Below are 25,379 nucleotides of genomic sequence, written 5' to 3'. Positions count from 1 at the left end.
TTCAGCGCCAGCCACATTCCAGCGTCTGATGGACACGGTTCTCGGAACTTGAGTGGCGAACCTGCTTGGTGTACCTTGACAACGTGATTGTCTTTTCGGCGACTTTCGAGGAACACTTACGAAGGCTTGAAGCAGTTTTTGAAGCAATACGCTTGGTCGGTCTTACTCTAAAACCCTAAAAGTGCCACTTCGGCTTCCACGAACTTCAATTCCTCGGTCACGTTGTGAGCAGCCAAGAGATCCGGCCCGACCCGGATATAATTGCCGCCATGGCGAATTTCCCGACGCCATCAGACAAAAAATCAGTGCGACGTTTTTTGGGACTCTGTGCCTATTACCAGCGGTTTATTGCCAATTGTTCGCGCATCGCATGGCCATTGACACAGCTTACTTGAGAAGATATCCCCTTCACATAGCAGGCATTTCACGAGCTTCGTCAGCGCATGCAAACACCGCCCATGCTCGCCCACTTCGATAAAGATGCGCCAACAATACTACATACGGACGCAAGTAATGTTGGTCTTGGAGCAGTGCTCCTACAGACGAAGGACAACGTGGAAAAGGTGATAGCCTACGCCAGGAGGACGCTGTCCCGATCAGAAGCTAACTATACTACGACAGAGAAAGAATGTCTTACAATGGTGTGGGCAGTCCTGAAGTTTCCTCCTTATTTGTACGGCCGCCCATTCACCGTTATTAGCGATCACCACTCGCTCTGTTGGTTAATCAACTTGAAAGATCCTTCTGGCCGTCTTGCAAGCTGGAGTCTTCGGCTCCAAGAATTCGACTTCACTGTTACCTACAAGTCAGGAAAATGACACACCGATGCCGACTGTCTTTCTCGATCTCCTGTTGGGACGGCATCGCCGGATGACGACAACGACACGGCCTTTTTGGGAATTGTGGACACTGTCGTCTTTTCTCGGCAGCAGCGCGACGACCCTGAACTACTACCACTCATAAATTACCTACAAGGGCAAACGGATAGCGTGCCGAAGTTATTTTCGAGAGGGCTGCCGTCGTACTGCTTGCGGAATGACGTTCTTTATAAGAAGAATTTTTCACCCACCAGTAGCAGCTACTTTCCCTTCGTTCCTTCTTCGCTTCGCCGTGAGGTACTGCAAGCATGCCACGAAGAACCTACCACTGGTCCCTTGGGTTACGCAAGAACATTGGCGAGGATAAGGCAAAACTATTACTGGCCAAGACTTGCCGGAGTTGTCAAAACTTACGTGCATGCAGGCATGTATACATTGCCAGCGTTGCAAACCCCCATCCATCAAACCAGCCGGCCTGCTGCAGCCTGTCCGAGTGTCGGTGACACCGTTCGCACAAATTGGCATGGATTTTCTGGGCCCCTTCCCAAAGTCTGCCCCAGAAAACAGGTGGATAATGGTCGCCGCATATTACCTGACTCGATACGCGCAGACAGGCGCTTTGCCACGCGCAACGGCAGCTGAAGCGGCGCAATTTTTCATCGAAGCCATCGTTTTAAGACACGGTGCTCCCGCAACAGTCATCACCCACAGAGGTGGGTGATGACTGTTGCGAAACCGAAAGAGACTCACCGAAAGTCTCAACAAAACACTAGCTGACATGATAAGCATGTACGTAGATGTAGAGCACAAGAACTGGGACGACATATTACCCTACGTCACGTTCGCGTACAACACGGCTCGTCAGGAGACCACTCAGAAGACGCCCTTCAGTCTCCTTTACGGACGCAAAATCACGACAACGTTAGACGCGATGCTCTCTCATGAAAATGATGGTAATGAGACGGACGCCGAGCAGTTTACCCAGCGAGAAGGGGAAGCCAGACAACTTGCCCGGTTGCGAATAACCAAACAACAAGACGATGACGCCAAACATTACCACCTCTGGCACAGAACTGTCACATACAACGTGGACGACAAGGTGTGGGTCTGGACACCTATTCGTCAGCGTGGGCTCTCCGAAAAGCTGTTGCGAAGGTACTTCGGACCCTACAAGGTTCTGCGACGCATCAGTGACGTCAACTACGAGGTTGTTCCTGACGGCGTTAAGTGTTCAAAGTGCCGCACAAATTCACCAGAGATTGTCCACGTGCTTCGGATGAAGCCTTACTTTCAGTGACTAACGGTGCAGTTTTGGTTTTACCTTGCTTTTTGGAAGGTTTAACATCGGGGCGATGCTTTTTCAAGTGGGAGTAATGACGCGCGTATGTGCCAGTGGTGGTGACAACGAAGTAGCGCAGGTGTCCTTGGCCGAGAGCAGAGACGAAGAAGACGTTGCAGTCTTTGTCCTGTGATCAATAAAGCGTATTCGTTCGAGGTTCTTTGTGTGCTCGTCGATTCCGCATCGTCACAATATAGTGTTGGTGGGCATAATTTGACTAGTGCAGTCGGCCAAATCAAAGCGATTGAGTTACGTTTCTTGTGAGAGGTAAGTTAATATTCCGTTTTTTAAAGACGGTAGTGTTTCTTGGTAACCTTCGACGCAAAAATTTTGCTCTATCTGTCTGTCTGTACATTTGTCTGCTTGTCCACTCTTAGCGGCATTGGGTTTTTGAAACGGCCGACCCCATCCGCAGCGCCCACCTATGTTGCTCAAGGTTGAGCGTTCATACTAGTGCAATTGTCAATTAAAAAGCAATTATTGCGCATGTCTGAGGCACCACAACAACACGTATATATTCTGCATGTGCGTCTCTTACTAGAAAAGGCATATATAAGTAATTTTAAGGACCGTAGCGCTTATCACGCTGCGCTGACCATACAACGCTTGCACGGAAAGGCGAGTGTTTCCAACGCTTTGCTAAAACAACACGGTGGTGGCACCTACCCATCGCTTTGCATTCTACACCTTATCACCTCTGAGATGGGCGTGTACACCCGTCTCAGAGCCACGCGCTTTGTTTTCTAAGACAACTGCCAGATGGCACTTATGTCTCACGTGTGCCGTGACTCGATGCGCTCATTCGCCTCCGCTGCGCGCTCGAGGCACTCTAACGCAGCGCTTCCAAAATACCATTCACCGACTTTCTTGCACAGAACATCAAATCATAGTTTTTTCACTCTCTCCAGGCGCAAGACTATCGTCTTTCGACGACATTTGTAGATTACATGCAGATACGGGGCCAATTTTTTAGTTTCATTTTGTCCTGCTCTTTTTTCAAGGTATTCATCAATAAGTTTGCGCTGTATTCTGCGTCTAACATAGATGTGTTCCGAACAGGGACATGATCATGACCGCTCCAAAGGTGCAGGACCTCCAACTTGAATACATCGCTTATGATGTCAATACATATATATATATATATATATATATATATATATATATATATATATATATATATATATATATATATATATATATATATATATATATATATATGTATATATATACCTTGAATAGATCGCTTATGATGTCAATATATATATTGTCGCCTTCGTCTTTTTCGCGGGACGCACGTGACATTTGCCTCCCTCCAAAAATGTCATCGTCCCGATGCGCAGCCAAGGCACTCTACTTATGAAAACGCACATATGCACCGGCACCCACAAGACAAACGAGAGTTAGCTGGACAAGTAGGGTTTCATCCGGATGACATGCACGATTTTGGGTCAGCAGTTTCGGCGACTGGAACTGATATCGCCGTCGGGAATAACTTCGTAGTTGATGTCGTTCAATCGTTGGGTGACTCGATATGGGCCAAAGTATCGTCGTAATAGCTTTTCTGAAAGTCCGCGTCGACGTATTGGGATCAAGACCCATACCTTGTCGCCTGGTTTGTAGGTTACCAATTTATGTCGTAGGTCGTACCGTTTCGCATCTTTGTGTTGCTGGTGACAAATACGCACGCGGGCTAGCTGTCGGGATTCCTCGGCGCGCTGACCAAATTCTTCGGCGTCAGCGTGAGTGTCGTCACACTCGTGCGGCAGCATAGCGTCCAACGTTGTAGTGACTTCGCGCCCGTGTATTAAACTAAACGGCGTCATTCCGGTAGTTTCCTGCCGGGCAGTATTATAGGCGAAGGTCACATAAGGCAAGATTTCGTCCCAGTTCTTGTGTTCTGTGTCGACATACATGCAGAACATGTATGCAAGGGTCTTATTAAGCCACTCTGTTAGTCCGTTCGTTTGTGGGTGGTACGCCGTTGTTCTCCAATGAGCTGTACCACTGAGCCTGAGAACCGACTCCAAAAGCTCTGCCACGAACGCAGTTCCTCTATCCGTGATGAGAACTGTTGGAGCACCGTGCCGAAGGACGACGTTTTCTATGAAGAAATGAGCCGCTTCTGCTGCTGTGGCCCTCGGCATGGCTTTAGTTTCTGCGTAGCGAGACAAGTAATCAGTGGCGACAATGATACATCTGTTCCCTGTGGTAGAAGTTGGGAATGGGCCCAGGAAATCCATTCCGATTTGGGCGAATGGCTTTGCTGGTACTTGAACGGAATGTAATAAGCCTGCCGGCCTGCCGGGTGGTGCTTTGCGTCTTTGACAGTCGGCACATGTTTGGACGTGATGTTCCACAGCAGCAGGTAGGTTCGGCCAGTAGTAACTGTTTTGCAGACGGGACAATGTTCGAGTGTAACCGAGATGACCGGAGGTGACTTCATCATGGCAGGCTTCCAGAATTTCTTTTCGCAGTGATGCAGGGACGACGAGCAAGTATGGGCTGCCAGTGGGAGAAAAGTTTTTCTTGTATAGGACGTCGTTCCTTAAACAAAAGGATGACACTCCTTTCGCGAAAACTCGCGGCACGTCTTCCCGTCGTCCTTCTAAGAAATCGATAAGCGAATGCAGGTCAGGGTCACTGCGCTGCTCTTGTGAAATAGTGGCCGTGTTGATGACTCCCAGGAATGCGGCGTCCATAGAATTGTCATTAATAGCGGCAGGCTCGACGGGTGACCGCGAGAGACAGTCTGCGTCGGTGTGCTTTTTCCCTGATTTTTAAAGAATGGTCATATCAAACTCCTGAAGCCGAAGGCTCCAGCGTGCTAAACGGCCGGATGGGTCTTTCAAGTTAGTGAGCCAGCAAAGCGAGTGGTGATCACTGACGACCTTGAATGAGCGGCCGTACAGATACGGTCGAAATTTGAGAACCGCCCAAACCACGGCGAGGCACTCTTTCTCGGTAGTCGAGTAGTTCTCTTCCGTGCGAGAGAGAACTCTGCTGGCATAGGCTATCACTTTCTCGGAGTTATCTTGCCATTGTATCAGTACGGCGCCGAGGCCTACATTGCTTGCGTCGGTGTGAAGTGCTGTTGGCGCTTCCTGGTCAAAGTGCGCCAGAATCGGAAGTGTTTGGAGGCGTTGGCGTAATTCGTTCAACGCTGTTTGTTCCTTTTCGCTCCAAAGAAAGGGGACATCCTCTCGTGTGAGCCGCGTCAGAGGCGCCGCAATAGACGAAATGTCGGCGATGAATTGTCGTTAATAAGCGCAGAGGCCTAAGAAGCGTCTCACTGCTCTTTTGTCATGCGGTGCGGGAGACTTTGCGACAGCGTCGATTTTGCCCGGGTCAGGTCGAAAACCTTCGTGGCTGACCACGTGGCCTAAGAAGCAAAGTTCGGTGAAACCGAAATGGCACTTCTCTGGCTTTAAGTCAGGCCAGCCGAACGTATAGCTTGTAGAACTGCGAATAATCGACTTAGGTGTTCCTCGAATGTAGCTGAGAAGACGACAACGTCGTCTAGATAAACCAAGCATGTCTGCCACTTAAGTCCTGATAGCACAGTGTCCATTAAACGCTGAAAAGTGGCTGGCGCTGAGCATAACCCGAATGGAAGCACTTTAAATTCATAAAGACCGTCGGGCGTCACGAAAGCAGTTTTCTCGCGGTCTCTCTCGTCAACCTCTATTTGCCAATGGCCACTTCGCAGGTCCATCGATGAGAAATAGCGTGCATGCCGCAGCCGATCAAGACAGTCATCTATGCGTGGCAGTGGGTAGACGTCTTTCTTCGTTACTTGGTTTAACTTGCGGTAATCTAAACAGAAACGCAAGCTGCCGTCTTTCTTTTTAACCAATACCACGGGGGATGACCAGGGACTCTTGAAAGGCTGTATTACGTCATCTTGAAGTATCTTCTGAACTTGCTTTTGGATCTCCTCACGTTCTTTCGGAGCCACATGGTATGGGTTTTGACGGATCGGTCTCGTATTTTCTTCAACGATGATTCGGTGCTTGGTCAGTGGTGTTTGCTTGACTTTCGACGTGCACGAAAAACATTTTTCACGTGCGTCCCGCGAAAAAGACAAAGGCGACAATATATATACAAAAAGAAAACTAAACTAGACGCATGCAGAATTAAAGGAAAGTTTGTGAGCATGAGGAGTGCCTAAAGCGAATGTTTCAAAAAGTGGGCTTCTCTCGAAGGCTTGATTGTCTCAATGAGTTTTTCGTCTAGGCTTCCCTCTACCTCTGGACTAATGCAGACGTAGTCTATTTTGTTCTTCATAAATGTGTGTTCAACTATAAGGTAGTAAAGATGACTGACTTACTAAACTGATACATAAAGACAAGTGCGGGATCATACGTTTCAAGTCCAAACCAGAAGCAGCGTTTCTATATAGAAAAAATCTCATAAGACGTATATCATATAATCTGGTGTGATCACACGAGAACACAGATAATTCATATGCGTTCCTACGAGATAATACAATACAAGGCCTATGTTTCATATGAGCACTCTCGAAACGAAATTTGCTGTCGCTTTTTTGGTGTTTCGTACGCCGGCGTCACTCGGCATCGATGTTATCAATGATGGCGGCTGAAACGTGCACGACGTTTGCAAAATTCGCAGCCTCGGTGTCAATGCCTGAAGTGGTTCGATGAACGCAGAACAAGTCAGAGCGTGGCTGGCAGTGACTTCCGCTACGTAACGACATCATTGCTGCTGGCAAAATTACTGCCGCCCACTATGGCTCTATTATAGTCACAGCTATTCAATGCATGGCCATCAAATTTTGAACTGACGCTTGTATTTTGACTTCTCTTGTTCTTCAGAAGCTTCGACATCAAGTGTTCAGGACATCTCTTGCACCGCTTCCGAGCGCCACACCAAAGCTTATCCGTAGTCTTATCAGGAATGAGAGCACTGGCTGAACACGTGGCCTCAAAGATGTGCGATAACTTCCAGCTCAGGGCCACATATTATCAGTTTGTGGTTCTTCTTAATTTTAATAACTGACGCTATGAGTAAAATACAGAAAATTCGACCTTTCACTGGCCCTGTGATTTTCCTCACTGCAAAAGTGCAAATTAAACATAATCATGAATATTTCTTGCTGGTTTATTGACTGACACACTGCACACTGTTTTGCGAGGTATAAGGTACATTCCCTCTGGTCACAATGTTTTACGCTGTGCTGGCGCTGGCTTAGCATTTTACGTGCGAAGCAATTTTTTCGTACTACGGGCTCTTTGGGTATCTATCTATCTATCTATCTATCTATCTATCTATCTATCTATCTATCTATCTATCTATCTATCTATCTATCTGTCTGTCTGTCTGTGTGTCTGTCTGTCTGTCGCGGAGAGTACACGATGGTAATGTTAACACGTGAGCATTAAAGAAAAGCTAACATCGGCAGCGTTGAGCAGAGAATGCAAAGAATAAATGTCATGGTCCCAGCAGGAGTCGATCTCAAGCATTCTGCGTGGCAATCAAGTATTGTACCACGGAACCACGCAAGGTCTTCATAATGCTTTGGAAAAATACGTTATTCAGACGTCAAGTAGGCGAATTTTCAATAATGGCAGCAATGCTGGCTATTCGATTTCACAAACTACATATGTACTCCTATGATAAGGTCGTCTCGTCGGGTTTATGACAATTGTATTTAAGGCTCATCCATTGGAGTCGATTTATGTAGCAGTGTCTAGGGCTGCGATCCTCACGTGCAGAAGCATTACATATAAGCTTACCGCTGCTAGTAATGGTATTACAAATGTTGCTATTCACATATGTAGACGAGGGTAAACAACTGGTTATATAAAAGTTTACGCCATCTCCAGCTAGACGGAACCATGTGTACATGCGAAGAAGCTGGCGCTAATGCTTACACTGGCGGCGGTAGTGACTCTGGTGCTCATTGCGGCGTTGCACCGGAGAGAAACCCGGCGAGGCGCAAAGCACGTAGTGCTGGACCGGCGTTGAAACGTGCCAATCACTGCTAATGGACAATGAGAGACAGAACATTCCACTTGAATACAAATACGCGCAGTCCGCGTTTAGTTAATGCGCAGCTGCGAACTTTTATTCCTTTCAGACGCCAACTCTAAGGAACTTTCTATAAATGTGTCAAATCAGTACAACGTTACTTCAAGGCACTCAGTATTTATTGCAACAAAAATAACAAACTAACTGTTGAATCTACGTGTGTCTGTCACGGTGTAGTGAATTTACCGTAGCAGGTTCAAAAGAAATTATAATGAGGAAGCGGGCGTTCTAGTTAGCACACACACACATTCAAACCTTTAATTCTTGGAAGAATAACTATACAATCCAGTCGCGTTAAACACAAAATACAGATAAATATCAATAGGTATGGAACACCTTCACAGTTCATATACAAAGAAGCAGGAAAAGTCAAGGACCACACATCACCGGCGGTTTTTGCCGGAGAAACAAGCAGCGTCCCAAATGCGACGCCTCGCGGTGTTGAGTCGGACTCGATGCTCTGCTGGGGTCAACTGATGAATTATTGCAAATGGTTGTTGTCCGGGTGCCTCGTGACGATTCACGTTCAGGCGAACTCTGGGGTGGACTCAGGACTTCTGTTCAGTCAGAGCCACAGGCTCCGAGGCACCGGGCGTCGCCAGGAGCCGTGGGATCTCCCCTCCGCATTCCTGCTCTTCTGTTGAGCACCTCTCTTTTTCGTTTCTCAAGTCTCAAGTGGTCGTGTCACGAGGGTTTCCCGCGTCTGTCATATTTTTCTTTTCTCTTTTAGAGACGAAGCTCCTTAAAGCGGCACCCGTTCGTCCCTTGTAGTAGTCGTAGTCGTAGTCGTAGTGTGTAACCAGCCTTACGTTTTGACCTGCAAGGTCGTGCTGGTGGGAGATTTCTCCTGTGCGTTGTTGAACAAGACGAAATTCGCAGCGTGTGGGTTAACTAAAAGCTGACTTCTCCTGTCTCTCATTCCCCATTAGCAGTAATTGGCATGTACATTGAGCACTATCTGACAAAACAGGGTTGCTACGTTATACTCGCTGGGCGTAACCTCCTTGGTTTTAAAAAAGCTTAGCGAGCGTTGGGCCGCAATGCCATGAAGACAGTGAAGTAGTATATACAATGAACTCGAGATGTTTAAAGGTGGAAAGTAGATACGAAGCGCAAGCCGTAAGAAAGTAAAAGCCGAATTCCCTAGATCTGATTCCCCATTAGCAGCCATTGGCATGTACATTGAGCACTATCTGACAAGAATATGTTGCTTCGTTATACTCGCTGGGCGTAACCTCCTTGGTTTTAGAAAAGCTTAGCGAGCGTTGGGCCGCAATGCCATGAATACAGTGTAGTAGTATATACAATGAACTCGAGATGTTTAAAGGTGGAAAGTAGATACGAAGCGCAAGCCGTAAGAAAGTAAAAGCCGAATTCCCTAGATCTGATTCCCCATTAGCAGCCATTGGCATGTACATTGAGCACTATCTGACAAGAATATGTTGCTTCGTTATACTCTGTGGGCGTAACCTCCGTAGTTTTAGAAAGGTTTAGCGAGCGTTGCACCAGAAGAATGCACCAGAAGAATCTCCCACCGCCTTTATAACTTAGAGGTCAAGATCCAGCGCCTATATATATTGTGTGGCCAGTGAACTGTTGTGCACTGCGAGTAGTCGGTATTTTTCACGAGGTACCTCGCTAGCAGACTCTGCCATGGAAGTGATTCTTAAATGAAAAAAAGATAAAAGTGAGCCCTGTAACAAGGTGCTTGATTGGGCTGGTTGGTGCTGCATGGTAGACAAAGAAAGTGCTTAACACTCTGCATGTCCTGTAGACTGCGTCTGCTGGACTTGCGCAACCCGGCTTTGCCGTATCCTTCGCTCCGAAGCTTGGCGACAGGTCCGCTTCTACACAGAATGCCTTCACAGTGCAACCTTGAAGCAGGCACCAAAAGGATCGGCGGAGAAGTTCTTCCATCGGGATCTTCGTTTAGCCCGTCAAACAACTGTGTTTTTATGCGGCCAGCTTCTACCTTGGCTGCCAAAAAAGAGAGGCCGACGCACCTCACCAAAACAAGAAGTCGTCATCCTTGGAGACGTTGCTGTTCCTGCAGCTGTAAAAAAGGTGTTGCAAAATGAACAGACATTCTGCGAGCCTCCAAACCTGGACAAGTTTGAGCTGCTCGGCCTCGTAAGAAGCACCGTTGAACGAGCAAAAGATGACGAAATTGGTCGACTCGTCCAGGAGGGAGTCGAGTGCCTTCCTCAAGACGTCAAGACGGCTGGACAACGGTCTAGTGCCGTGGTCACCAGCCTACGAAAGGCTGAGGTCAAGCTTCTCCAGTCTGATAAGAAAGGAGGGTTCGTGCTTATGCCGAAGCATTTGTATGACAGCAAGGTTGAAGAAGCCATGCGGAAGAATTTCAAGGTGTTCCCAGCCATCAAAGGAGCTAGAGTGAGGTCGCAAGCGGCAAAACTGTGCGACTAAATGGGGCTAACCACTTTGAATAAGTCCATAAAAACGGCAAAAGGCCTGAGCCTCTCGGTCTTTTTTTCAGTGAAAACACGCAAAGAAGGCAATCCCTTCAGAGCAATCGTTTCGGAGCGCGGTACTTGGCAGAGTGAGTGAGTAACAACTTTATTAGTCGAAGGGGTGAGGGGTAAGGGAGGCTAAGCCACGAAGGCTGCCAGGCTGTGTTTCTCGATGACTTCTTCCGCTCGTTTCAGGACCCGTGTCTGGATGTCTATGTCGTTGCTGGAGAGAAGGGCCTCCCATTGTCCCTCGGTGGGGGGTGAGCAAAGGAGGTAGCATCCTGTTGCCTTGTATCTGCAGAAAACTTCAGCAGTCCTGCCCATTGATGACTCCTGTAGAATCAAGAGGCCAGTCACCGTCAGTGATTACCTCAGGACTGAGTGCCCAAAACGAGTAAGCGCCTTCTCTGTTGATGTCAAGGACTTGTTTGATTCTTTACCTCATGACCTTGTGTGCGATCAAGTTAGCCAGTGTATTGAGCGTTATGGCTGCACCAAATTTCAGAATGCATGTGGAGTTCTTGTTCACAGGTTTTTAGAACTACTGCGCTTTTATCTACTTTCAACCGTCGTACTTCACAAGGACACTTTCTACAGTCAGCGGGAAGGAGTGTGCATTGGCTCTTGTTTAAATTCGTTCTTAGTGACCTTTTACTTGCGCGGTATGACAGACGTCTCATGGCTAACCTTCATCAGACAAGCACAGTTAAAGTGTTCCGCTACGTTGACGACTTTTTAGTGTTTTACCACATCGACCAATTTGACCCTCGACGAGCCACCGGTGAGACTTTTGACGTATGTCGGCATGAAATGAAGCAACTTGAATTAACGTTGAAACTTATTTCTGATGACAAGCTACGATTTCTAGGCTTAGAATTGTTTTTTTTTTGGTGGACCATGTCTGTTGACGGTACGAGCTACGCTCAAAGAAAAGCCTTCTTTTTTTTACGTCCGCCCATTCTAAGCTAGTGAAGCGTGGCATCGCTTTTTGTTGCCTAAAGGCAGCTCTAACTTGCTCTTGTCACCACCAAGTAGAATGTAGTTTTTCAAACTAAGCTCATCGCCTTAAACAAGCAGGTCTTCCTAATACCCTGCTAACTTCCATCACCGAGACACTCCTTACGTCACTAAGATATGCTTGACACGGGACAAAGCAACAGCCTACTCAACAAACCACATTCCAGCACGGCTGTTATTCTCTATGTACATGAGGTTTCCCATAGGCTAAAGAAGGTCGCTGGAAATATAGGTGTACGAGTTGTGTTCTGCGCACGCGACAAGCTTGCTGGGCTATGTCGCAGAGTTAATAGTGAAGGACGTAAGAAATAAGCATGTACTAAGAAACATGCTACGCGCTATTTTGAATGTGTTTTATCGATTGTACACAAGATATTGTTTACATGCGGGCTCTGTTACATTGGTCAAACAGGCCGATGCATTAATGATCGCCTGAGGGAGCACGCTTACTCTCTAAAAGGCTCCATTCCCAGACACTTGGCAGACCATTGTAAAAAGTGTGGCTGCCAGCCAATTTTTGACAAGTGTTTAATTAAGGGGCGATATAAAAATCAGCGCGAGCGCGAGATTAGCAAAGCCTTCCACATTCCAAAATTTGGTGCTTCTTGTGTTAGCGTACCTTCAATTTTCTTCACGGCTGTGAATTTCGTAATCTGCGGTCCCCTGATATGACTGGCTCTTAATAAGGTAGGTCGTTCGGCACATGTATATCCGATTTTGCTGATGTTGCGTGGTTATGCGCAGATTATGTTTTCCTATATATAGCAGTTGGATTGCAATAAACTTTGGTTGTTAGTTCGGCGCTCTGTACTCGTCTTTTCTATCACCTCCTGTCGTTTGCGCTGTTGAGCACTTTCTTCGAGCTCCGTAACTGTTTCTCAGGGGGAGAACACCTCAACAGTGGCTCACGGGGGATGGGCTTAAGGAGGGATTAAAAGGATAGAGAGGAAATGAAGATGTAGAGATATGGAGAGGAGCAGGAAGAGAGAGGCGCAGGGACAGCCACATATGGAAGTAAGGAGAAGATAGGAAAGATGGACATGGTCGCACAAGTCTGAGGACGGTTCACCACTCAGTGAGAGCTCTTGTCGGCGTCAGGAGATGGCGTAGGGCGAGCCAGCCGGCCAGAGCTGCGCTGTCCTCAGAGATCGCGGGGGCACAACCGGTCGGCACAAAATCCAGCGAGCGAGAGACTCTGCCAGCGTCAGCGTTGCAAGAAAGAAAGTGGATGCGTAGAAAAAGGATGGGGGAGGGGGCGCGCATGCGCAATAAGTGTTTAAACACCAGGGGGAAAGATGTTAGAGGAGAGAGGAGGGATCGGGCGTGAACACGCAGACGCTGCCTACGTCGCCGTTGCGAGTCGAGAGATGGGGGAGCGTAGCAGAGAGAGGGAAAAGGACACGCATGCGCCGCAAGGGTCGTCACGCCACACACTGGATCAAGCTCGACAATAAGAAGCTTCGCATTTATATTAGCTGGGCCTTAGCTAAGCTGTGCCAGATTATACGTACTGGGAGCGCATGCGCGAAATGGGAGGCTGGATGAACGACCGTGGTTGGCTGGACGGACGGACGAACCACAGACGGATGGACGAAGCACGGATGGCCCGACGAATAAACGAATCACGCATAAATGGATGGACGAATGGACAAGCGAGCGAGTGGTCTCATACGAGTCAAGCGCCAGCCCACTTCTGACCCGTCACTCGAGCAGCTCCCAGGCATTCGGCACGCCTGTTGTGAGCCGTATGACGTCACTGCTCCTTGCAGTTGTGCACAACTTCTTACCGTAAGCCACACGAAACTATACTCAAACCCACCCAGTGTAACTAACGCTACAAAACGTACATGACTGTTCCACATATCCAGGGGTGTACAACATTTGTACACATTTTTGTTGTCAATTTGGTTAGGTTTTGTTCAACACAAAAATTACCACAGAACCTCTTTTCCTCCGCATGCTTCGCGTGACGTCGATTCCCAAGGTGCCTGGGATCTGCCAAATTTTTTATTAGTTTATGTTACGAAGCCGCGAGATGCAACGCTGAAAAAGTCCGCTAAAGACGCTGGATGTGGTTAAGCCTTAATGCCCGCTCTGCGGTTAAGGGAATTACAGACGGCAGCTCCCATAAAATGTATTAGTGCTCACTCCATGCCTACCGATTGCTCCATATGGCTCGCTTCTCGTGTTTATTCCAAATGAGTTATGACGTCGTCTAACCCTACGCTTACTACAAACGCACACGTACCCCGAAACCGCCAAGCTACACGTTTTCTATCTCGACGCGTACCCCAAGGGCACATGCCCCTCGCGCGGACACATAGTGACAGTCGTACACATGCTCTGGCAATGTAGGAAAGTTCGCACTGACTACACCTCAGAGAAGTGAGAGATGTTAGGAGCTTTCTCGCCGACCAGCAATGGGCCATCCAGCAGGCCCGCGAAGCGGGCGTCAGGTATTCTCTGTCGGTCCCCACGTGGTATACACCCAATGAGGCTTAACGGGTCGTTCTGGACATAACTCAAGTATTAAATGCGAAGTATTTCTTAGCAAACTTCGGCGACTTTGAGCGTATCTATCTATCTCTCTATCTAGCCGCCAATGTCTTTTAGCCCTCCTGGCCGTTTCGATAATGGTATCGATGCCAAACTTTGTATGACATGACGCGACTGTATTAAGAACGTATTTGACCAGTCATAACATGAAAATCATCACATGTATGTCATGAATGTCATGATTTACACTTCATGGCCCTGCAGCTTTTGCGATGGTTTCGTTCATATGGCATGTTGCAAAACTCGAACGGTATGACATGACTGCATGGCGAACACAACCCTAACGACACACCCTAACCTGAAAATCATGACATGTGTGTCATGTAACAACATGACGACATGCCACACTCATGATGCTCTCGCGGACGTTTCGCTAGCGTCACATATACCAAATTTGGTATTACAGCACGTTAATGGAAGACGAAGGTATGTCACTGGTGCAAACATGATAACCATGAGATGCGTGTCATGCAACAACATGACTACATGCCACGCTTATGGTGCGCTGGCGACCGTTTCGCTAGCTTCCCTTATACCGAATTTGATATTACGCGACACCAATAGATGATGAAGTTATGTGACTGGTGCAAACATGATAATCATGAGATGCGTGTCATGTGAAAACATGGCTATATGTCATGTGAGAACATGACTACGCCAGTACATTTCGGCGTGACGCGGTGCGCGTGCTCGCCGGCGTTGATTTCGTCACGTCACGCCGGTGTTGTGATATACTCGCAGGCGCCGCCGCACTGCGTTGCTTTGACGCATGCTCATTTCAGCGCATCCGGTGTCCCTCCGTCACAAAAAGAGGGAGATGTGGTGTTGTCTGGGTAACTCATCGGGGCGAAATGCAGAATGTCGCATTTCGCACCGGTTGCCGACGGACGCTGGTCGCGCCTGGCGTCAGACTATAAATGCTCGCATTTTGCTAACGTAGCGTCGCTGTGCTCAGCGTGCGCATGCGTCAACGCTACATTGAAGTATATTGGGCCATTCATAATAATTTCGCGGCCGTTTTGCTAGTTCCACATATACCAAGTTTGGTGTTACGTGACGTCAACTGATGACGAAATATATCACGTGCCAACATGATAATCCTGACACTCGTGTCATGTAGGAACCTGAAAACATACCATGCTCATAGCGTGCCCGCGGCCGTTTCGCTAGCTCCACATGTACTAAGTTTGGCATCACGTGACGTGAATAGATGACGAAGGTAAACGACACAACCAAACATGACAATCATGACACGGAAGTCATGTACGGCATCGTTTACCTTCACTTCGTAACGTTTTGCCGATTTTAAAGTGACATATCAAATGTTCTCATTCGTGCTTCGCATATCATCGATTCTCACTGTACGTGGGATCTGCGTTTTTTTCATCATGCTCTTTGATTTAGTGAGACCAGAAAATGCTAAGCTTAAGGCCTTGCTTTACATCATGCATCGTTTTACTGCGACCTTTCATGGAACTGGGAGCTACTGCTCTTAAGAATTCATTTCATTAGTGTATAATCTCGCTGGTATGCGAACGGTCGTAAAGCATAGTCCAACCGGTCGAAATACTTCCCTTTAAGTCTTTCCAGAAATTAACTAGGAAGTGATCACGTAATGTAATTTTCAAGTAGTTGAAGCTCAACAGGTGTGAACACGAAAAGGATAGCTACAGGTGAACTTCAGTTGTAACTCATCATATCGACTTGCCTTTGGTGTACAGGAATCAGGCCCGATTTTTGTATTGGCAGCAGTGATATTAGCACCAGTAAACTATCTTTTATTGTAATGAGTAATGTAGTAAGATGCCTTTGTGGGATGGTAATTAGTGATGTAACAATATATTTCAAGCGAGTATTGGCGGAAGCCACACGACGGGGAAAAGATTAAGGAAGAGCAATTGGCAAAGACCTATAGTTCATAGGAAAGCTGGTATGAGATTACAGCAAGAGCCCATATTGCTGCTGCATATGTCTACCGCCATCGCCACCACCACCGATGTCCATGACTGCTATCAAGCGGAATTATAAAAAAAAGTCACAGTTTCAGCATAAGGCTGAAACAATGAATGTAATAGCAACACATTGGACTGTTATATGAACTAAGGCTAGATTTAGGAACCATATAAAATGTAGTGAGCAGGGTCGATTGTGCTTGAATTGATGGTAATGCAGTAACCCCAGTATTCGCCCCGAGATCAGGCAATAAGGGGCAGCACCATCACCGTGCTATTGTGGATAAGCGGCCGGCGGTGCGCTTTCTGAGTGCTGTGAGCCGATTGTTGGCGAATAAAATGCGTTGACTGCTACCTACTGGTTATATATATATATGCCGTCCATTGCTTAATGAATGCACTAAGCTCACCGAACGTTACTATTACTTGTGACAGAAACGCAGTCTGCCAATAAAATGGACGTTCGCGCTTGAAGATTGTCTGCACTTTCGCACTGGAGTGTGTCACGTTTCTTGTATTTTTTTTAGGTGTTGAGCTTGTGTCCCTTCTACTATGCACTGCTGTAGCATGACTAATCTTATTCTTCATGCATGCCTGTCATGAATACCAACGCCCTCAACCCACCCCCAAAAAGGAAGAAATCCGATATTTTTGGGCCATAAACTCCAAAAAACAGCGATTACTCATCCGCATTTTTGTCTTAATAATTTCTTCATGGAATAGATGTAGGACAGTCGATTAGCTTATTCAAGAAAGCCACGGTACATACAGCGCTTAAGCACGCTTGTTGTTACTCCTGTAACAGTGTAAAAAGTAACAGTTCAGTTCGCAGTTTTCTTATACTGATTATCTGCATCCCAGTGATGCAAATTTTCGATAATTCGATGGAAGAAATGTTTTTTTTTTTGCAGGCAAATGTGTGTCCACTTTTTGAGTCGGTCTAGCACAACGCCACAAAAACGCTCAAGATAATGAAAAAAAACAGCAAAACATCACGTTCTCTTTGAAATTATACGACATATGTAAGGCACGCCGTCTGCATTTATTTTCACAATCTGGCCCCTTTTTACGCGAACCCAAATGTAAGAACACGGGTGAGGCAATTAGGAAACTCCAACAAAAAATTGTACTACAGCGCTTGAGTCAGCACTTGGTCTGGCTTTATAACGTCAGTTTTCTTAATACAATTTTTAGTTGGAGTTTTCTAATTTCCTCATTCCTAACCGAACGAGGCAGACTTCTGCCAAATGTTCACCTTTGATAAGAACACGGGTCTTTCTGTATAGATGTCGCCCAATGGTAAAATTGTGCACGGCCTCTCAAGTTGATTCCGCTCCGTGTCATTTAATTGAAGTACTGAAGTGTCAGAATTTACTATACAGGAGTGTCATGGGAGAAGGACCGTACAATACAAGCTTATCTCAAGCACAATCAAAGCTCGTCGCATAAGGTATAAACAAGAAGGCCACAGTTTGGTTTTGAAGTAGACACCTAACAACAATGCAAAACTTTCGTTTATCCTTCATTCGCTAAAACACTGAATTCACACAATATTTATTATTCCTCATGCTTGTGACGACGCCAAGTGCTCTTTACGAGGGGCTTCAGCTAAAAAGCGGCACTTACACCGACATGATCCTGGCAAAGAGAGGGTACTACGACGATACACTTCACTCTCGCCAAAGGCTCGACCTTATCTTATTGCGGCACATATACAGGCGAGTAAGGCCAAATGCTTCTGTAGACAGTGCTAGGCAAACGTACAAGCAATTACTCTTGCGCTAACAGAGTGGGACAAACCAGCCTTTGAGCATGAGCATGACGTACGCGCACGTACTAGCCTATGTGGATAGCATACGACACAGGGAGCAATCCACACTGGGTGCGCTTCAGCCAGTGGCCACCAGGCGGCGACTCCACTCAATCTCGGGCGAATATAAACAGGTGGAGTTGTGAGTAATTGACTGCATGGCGTCCGAGTGGAAGCAAAGTTCAAGTTCGGCATCAAGAAGCGTGACATGTCACTGGTTTTCACGGCGAAGTACACTAACATTGAAGTCTCCAGTGACTTTTACCGGCACATGTTACAGGTACGCCGCGCGGAAGTTGTGCAGCAAAAAGTTCATGACGTCAGTCCACAAAGTTCCTGGTGAAATGTACACTGTTGCGATGGCGAAGCCATGCGGTGTTTTAAAAGCGCGAGCGTCACCACACCATCTGGGACAACGATCTCAGTTGTTGTTTTTTTTTTCGTCCGAAGGGGCAATGCTGCTTTTCGACGGGAACCGAATGCATCGGCATGACAGGACCAGCAACTTACCGAATAGTCCTGGACATGATGCGAGCAATTTTCCTGTTGCCTCAGAGTGAAAGTGGAGCCGAGGCATTTTCGAATGCTCCTTTCATCCAACTGTGTCTGCTTCAGTGAACCCACCCCCCTTCTATTGATCAAGCCACCAGACACGTCAATGTTTAGGGAGAGCAGTATGGCTTGTCTAGAAAAAGTACATACTTTGTTCAAGAATGTTTCTAAGCAAGCGGCAAATGGTGTACACACATAGGTCATCACTACTGTCACAGACAGTAGGCCTGAAACGATGAATTGTATAGATATATGTTACATTTGGTTGCATTATTTTTATGCGCTAAAGAAAGAAATAAGCGGCAAGGCCAAGCTGGTTATTGCAACGCGCTGAGAGCGAAGGGTTACTGGTTCGAACCTCCGGTGGGTTGCTTGGAATTTTTTCTTCCGATTTATTTTCTTTGGACCTTTATTTTCATTTATTTATTCATCCATTGATACTGCAGTCTCGAACAGAGACTATAGCAGGTGTGAGACAGAGTTACAGAGTACTCTGAAAGGGCAAAATAATATACACGCAGAAAATGCATAACGCGGACAATATAATGCATACAGTTAAATCAACACAAATAGGAATGCGAAACAAAATTCGAAGTAATTAGTGAAATGCCGAGTAGGGTATATAGAATATACAGAGGATACATCACTGGGAAAAAGATTCCGTTTAACTGATAATCGAATTTTACAAGTGACACACAAAAAGGAACAAATGCAACAAAAGATATAATCAATGGTACTAAAGAACTACTCTAAGCATTTTTCAAACAATGAAAGGAATTCTTGTGTTACAATGTTATTAGTTAGGTTGTTCCAATCAGCAATAGTTCTACAGAAGAAAGAGTATTTAAAGCAATTATTTCGTGGAAATAAAGGAGCTATCATTAAAGAGTGTATTTGCCTGGTAGCATAAACCTCAAAAAAAGTGATAATGTGGGAGGTATCTATGTTGTAATGTCCTTTAACTATTTGGTACAAAAGTTTCAGCCGACAAATTTTATTTTTCTTCGTAACTGTGGGGAGCCCACTTCGTTTGATGACCTCAGTAACTGACGAACGACCTTAAGAATTATAAATATAACGCAATGCTTTTTTCTGTATTCTTTCTAATTTTCTGATGTTTCTTTTGGTGTAAGGGTCCCAAATCGGCACGGCATATTCAAGCATGGGACATATAATTGACTGGTATGCAAGGAAGCGTACAGAAGGAGTTGCTTATTTTAAGGATCGTCGCAAGAGGAATCATTTACGTAACGCTTCATTTGTGATGACATATATATGTTTTGACCATGATAGATTATTTGTGAACCATAAACCCAGGTATTTATGTTCAGAAACCTCCGAGAGGCCTATTCTATTAGTTCCGTAGTGAAATAAAAGTGGCTTCTTTTTGTGGGTTATTCACATAAAGACCGTTTTGTCGTAATTAATAGTCATCTGCCACTGTTCGCACCATGAAATGATTTTTTGGAAGTTTTCATTTAACCTAATCTGGTCCTGAATTGAATTGACTGTTTCATAAATCACCCAGTCGTCTGCATAGAGTTTAATCTTAACATTAATGTCGGTGGTGATGTCATTTATAAAAATTAAAAATAACAGAGGCCCAAGCACGGACCTTTGAGGTACGCCAGAAGCAACTTCAACTCGGTTGGAGCAGGTGCTATTTAGGGAAACGTATTGATACCGGTTTGTCAAGTATGCTTTAATCCATGCTAATATCGTATGATTTGTTACAATAAGGCCCAACTTGTGAAGTAATTTATTATGAGACACTTTATCAAAGGCCTTACTAAAACCATATAAATAGCGTCTGTTTGTTTTCCTTTGTTTATAGCCTCCGCGAAGTCACGTGTGATTCCAAGTGATTGTGTGTTAGTAGAATACCCACGTCTGAAGCCGTGTTGTGCATCTGTTAGGACTTCATGCTTTTCAAGGAAATCTACTATGTGCTTATAAATTATGTGCTCGAAGATTTTGCGTGACGGAGATGTCAACAAAATAGGCCGATAATTTGCAATGTTGAATTTATCACCAGAATATATATATATATATATATATATATATATATATATATATATATATATATATATATATATAGTCCAGTAGATCCTCCGTGAGTGGTCACAACGTGGTTTATTTCGACGTTTCGGCCTAGAGTCTGGCCTTCATCAGCCTGATGAAGGCCAGACTCTAGGCCGAAACGTCGAAATAAACCACGTTGTGACCGCTCACGGAGGATCTACTGGACTATATGTAACGCTACGGCCACTCAACCATCATGCCTGCTTATATATATATATATATATATATATATATATATATATATATATATATATATATATATATATATATATATATATATATATATATATACTGTAATGAATCTGAATAACGAACGCTCTGCTGCTACTGAAGAAGACGATGATGATTGGTGGCAGTAGTAGTAGCTCGCGCATGCCGCTCGCCGGTAGCCATACCTGCCTCTTAAAGCACCTTTCACCAAGCTGCGTCGGAAGCTTCTTCGACGTACAACACCTCTATTTTAAGTGGTGGAGGAGCCGGGGTTCCCATTAACCTGGAACTTCGCAATCGGATGCTACCCTCACCGTTCACCATTACTGCTCCTGGCCCTTCTCAAGCTGCCCCACCACAGATAGTCTACTGTACTGCCGTGCCTCGGCAACGCGACCCACCAGTTTTTCATGGCAACGACGAACAAGACGTCGAGGACTGCCTCGTCGAGTACGAAATCGTAAGCGCTTCCAGCAAATGGAACGCCTGGTACCAGCTCACGAACGTGCGCTTTTACCACGCTGATGTGGCCAGCCTCTGGTTCAAGAACCACGAAGGCGAAGCCACCAACTGGTCCGCCTTCAAGACCACCATCGCCGCGGTATTTGGTCGCCCCGCCGTGCGCCGGCTTCGCGCGGAAGAGCGTCTGCGTAGTCGAGTCCAGCGAAGGGATGAGACCTTTACAAGTCATATTGAAGATGTCTTGCCTCTTTGCAAGCGGGTGGATGCATCGCTAACCGAACATGAGAAAATCAAGCACATAATCAATGGAGTTGACGACGATACTTTCCAGATGCTCGTCGCTCCCACAGACTGTAACCACGTTGTCCAGCTCTGTCAGGAGTACGAGGAGTTGCGTAAGCAGCGTGTCTCGACGCGCAGGGCTGCTGAAGATACAGCTGCAGTTTCCGCCCTCGTGCACGACGTCGCTGCTGATCACACCGTCTTACTGCTCCACATCAAACAATTCATTTGAGAAGAAGTTGCGCGTCAACTTTCTCTTGTGGTCGAAGCATCCGAGCCAGTGACCTCGTTAGACCCTCGTCTACGCCAGGTCACTGAGACGAAGGTCACGCAGGCACTGCCTTCATCGCCATCTGTCACTACGCCACTGACCTACGCTGCCGTCATTGCTAGACCCCCAGCCCCATCTGTCTCTGGCGCATACCGAGGCAACGGGTCCTCCTACCCTACCACGCTGCCTACATACACGACACCCCATCTACTACGCCCCCCGCACCTTCTGTCGTTAACCCATGGTGCACCTTCGATAATCGACCCATCTGTTTTGCATGCGGTTTTGTGGGACATACAGCACGCTACTGTCCCCGTCGCAACTTCCAGCCTCCAGACCGTGGGATTATGAAAATACCAGGCTGCCCAGAATCACCAGCAACCATCTTCCCCTATCGCTGACTCGTTGTCCCCCCGACGCTCTGTCGACTCTCGCCGGTCATTGCCGCCTCGTCGCCGATCTGTCTCCCCGATGCTTCGGCACACGAGCCCCGCTCGAGAGGAAAACTGACAGCCGCAGTTTTAGAGGCAAGAACTGCTTCGTCGTCCAACTCTCCAAGACCTCCTCTTTGTTTACCCAACGAAATTGATGTGCTGGTAGAAGGTGTTGCTGTATGTGCACTTGTCGACACAGGCACCGTCGTTTCTGTAATTATTGAAAAACTGTGTCGCGATTTGAGAAAAGTTAAAACGCCGATTACGAATCTTGCTCTGGGTACAGCCTCCTCCCATTTCATCGCGCCGATGGCTCAGTGCACAGCACGTGTTCTTATTCAAGATGTTTGGTACGCCATCAACTTTGATGTTCTTCTACGTTCAACTTACGACGTCATAATAGGATGGGATGGGATTTCCTTTCTACCCATCAGGCTCTCATCGACTCCGCTCGTGCTGAACTCACGTTGACTTCGTGTTTTGATATCGACCACCACAGTCCCTCGAAAGTGTTTGCCGCAGCTGATGTCCCCATCGCGCCTTTCTCCGTCGTCCTAGTGCCTGTGCTTTCCCTTGCTGCGACTAACTCGACGCTCCTGTTCCAACCAACTACGGGTAGTGCGCACCACCGAACCATCGTCCTCCCGTTTGCCGTCATCAACGTTTCCAATGGTTCGGCGGTACCTTATGCGTGCAACGTCTCTGCTTGTCCATACATCCTGCTTCGCGGCGAGTGTCTGAGGACCCTCGAGACCTTAGATTGTTTTTTTTTGAAGACACGAAGTATCCCGACAAGCAATTTCTACCGACTTGTGCCATTACACCCGCAACTGACGCCAAGGACCCTATGGATGTATTCCGCAAGTCCATTGATTGCCACCTCACGCCTGGGCAGCAGAAACAGCTGATAAAGCTCCTCCAGCGTTTTCGAGCTTCGTTTGACCACAATCAGCCTTCCTTAGGTCGAGCGTCATCTGTTGTTCACCGTATAGATACCGGTCAAGAGGCACCATTAAGACAGCGTCCATATCGTGCGTCAACTGCCGAACGCCGTGTCATCAATGAACAGGTTGACGATATGCTGAAACGTGGCATAATCCAACCGTCAAACAGTCTCTGGGCCTCTCCAGTTGTGCTGGTGAAGAAGAAGGACGAATCTATCAGGTTCTGCGTGGACTAGCGACGTCTCAACCGAATCACGCGCAAGGATGTCTATCCGCTGCCACGCATTGACGATGCCTTGGACTGCCTACAGGGAGCGGAATTTTTTTCCTCTTTTGATCTGTGCTCTGCATACCAGCAAGAACCCATGGCAGAGGCCGATCGCGAAAAAACAGCTTTCATTACGCCCGATGGACTTTACGAATTCAGTCATGCCCTTTGGCCTCTGCAACGCGCCAGCTACTTTCGAGCGAATGAGGTCTCATATGGAACGTTAGCCTTTGTTATTTAGATGACATTGTCGCCTTTTCAACTGATCTCGCCACCTATTCAACCCGCCTCGAAAAAGTCCTCACTTGTAATTCCGCCGTGGGGCTTGTTACGAAGCGCGCCTCCGACGACGTTACGAAGGGCGCCACGAATCCCACCGCTGCCACCACTGTTACGAAAGACGGCGACGCCAACACGGTCACGAAGGCGCCACTGCTCCGATCTCCACCGACACGGTCACCAGCCGTTTGGTAGTGTAGGTTTCTCAGCTCGCGACTGCTCCTGCGCAGAGCTAATAGACGAGCGGACGAGACGGACGGTGAATTAAACGAGGTTTATGTACAGCATATATAAAGAGGCGTTACAAATTTGGCACTGGGGCCGACAACTTAGAGACCCGAACAGCCGAGCTCCCCTCTCTAACACATAGGTCTACCTCTCGTGACGCACCGCAGGGCTTTTTTTATATGCACCGAAAGGATTCTTTGAGTAACCCAATGTCCAACCCGAGCCGCTGGCCGTGAGGTCAGAACTTTCTAATGGGGTCGCCGCTGGGCCGCGTCATTCTCATCGAATCTGGAGCCGCTGCGCTACACGTGCCTGCACCCAAGGACGAGTGGCGTCGCCACGCCTTGAGTCAGACTGGCCAGACAGGAAGGCGCTGATTGCTTCGACGGGCTCTATGTGCGTGCGCGACGGAAAGGCACCGCCGCGTGATGACGCCGTTGAGTTGTTCGCGTCAGGCGGGCTCGCGCGCTGGCCTTGGCAAAGATTGCCTTTTTCAGAGGCACGGACGTTCGGTGTGGACTCGCAGGCATAACAGCACTCCCGCCACTAGACAATGCGCCGGAAAGACGAGCTGCTTCCACGTGGCTCAGATATCAGGCGCGCTCGTTTGCCAGGTCCCTCCAGATTCACCTCCAGGGCCATGGGGAGAATGCAGCTCCATACTCTGTTCTGGGAACACATCCCATTCTTGAGGACGGATCCCAGCTCCACTGGCTTGTCGCCACAACTTGTCGACCAGCTTCGCTCGTCTCTTCTGACGGTCTTTGGTCTCAGCACTTGTCGATGGTTCTGCAACTTGTCAAGAACGGTTCGACAACAGACATCACACGACACAAGCAAGTGCCCTCGGTCACCCGACAGAACACCAGACAAAGTATATTACAACCTAAACCTAGCTACGTGTTTATCGGAATTTCGTTTCCTCTACATCAAGAGGCACATGTGGGACACAAGACTCTTAAATGAGAACTCATTTTTTTACACGTACAACATCGTAACGAATTAGAATACAACATAAAGTTGGCTCCTTGAGCTCATTCTGGACGACAGCACTCAGCTAAGACCGTGATGAGTACAAAACTTTGCCCCGAATCGCCAGCGAGAAACCGAAAGATTGAGAAGGTACTAGCTAGAACGCACTGCTCAATGCACCTGCATTAGCGTTTAGCTTTCCTTTTTTCTTAGCGAACATTAAAGTTGTGCTCTTGGAGCATCATGCTCCATCTCAGTAACCGGCCACTTTTAGGCGACGATACCTATGCGGTACCAAGAGCTTCTCATACTTGCGACGTTGCACAGGGGAACAACGATATGGCCTGCTACGGATTGGCTCCTCACAAGTTAGTTCGATATCGT

General features: G+C 47.1%; 1 long non-coding RNA gene across 5 annotated transcripts in view; it reads right to left on the bottom strand.

Annotated features, from left to right (window-relative positions):
* Positions 1-25,379, bottom strand: part of LOC119181017 (uncharacterized) — a 141,263-nt gene that overhangs the window by 27,478 nt on the left and 88,406 nt on the right. For 2 of the 5 annotated variants that reach the window (XR_012886540.1, XR_012886537.1), the window contains exon 2: positions 18,922-19,056. The exons of 2 other annotated variants lie outside the window; for them this stretch is intronic. This is a non-coding gene — a long non-coding RNA (uncharacterized LOC119181017). Of the gene's footprint in view, positions 1-18,521; positions 18,644-18,921; positions 19,057-25,379 lie in introns of those variants that run through there. One more of the 5 variants, XR_012886538.1, reaches the window with a different exon arrangement.

This window comes from Rhipicephalus microplus, chromosome 10, assembly GCF_043290135.1.
Source record: "Rhipicephalus microplus isolate Deutch F79 chromosome 10, USDA_Rmic, whole genome shotgun sequence".
Taxonomy (NCBI): Eukaryota; Metazoa; Arthropoda; class Arachnida; order Ixodida; family Ixodidae; genus Rhipicephalus; species Rhipicephalus microplus.
The sequence above is the reverse complement of the archived record's forward strand: the minus strand, read 5'-3'. Positions and strand labels throughout refer to the sequence as shown.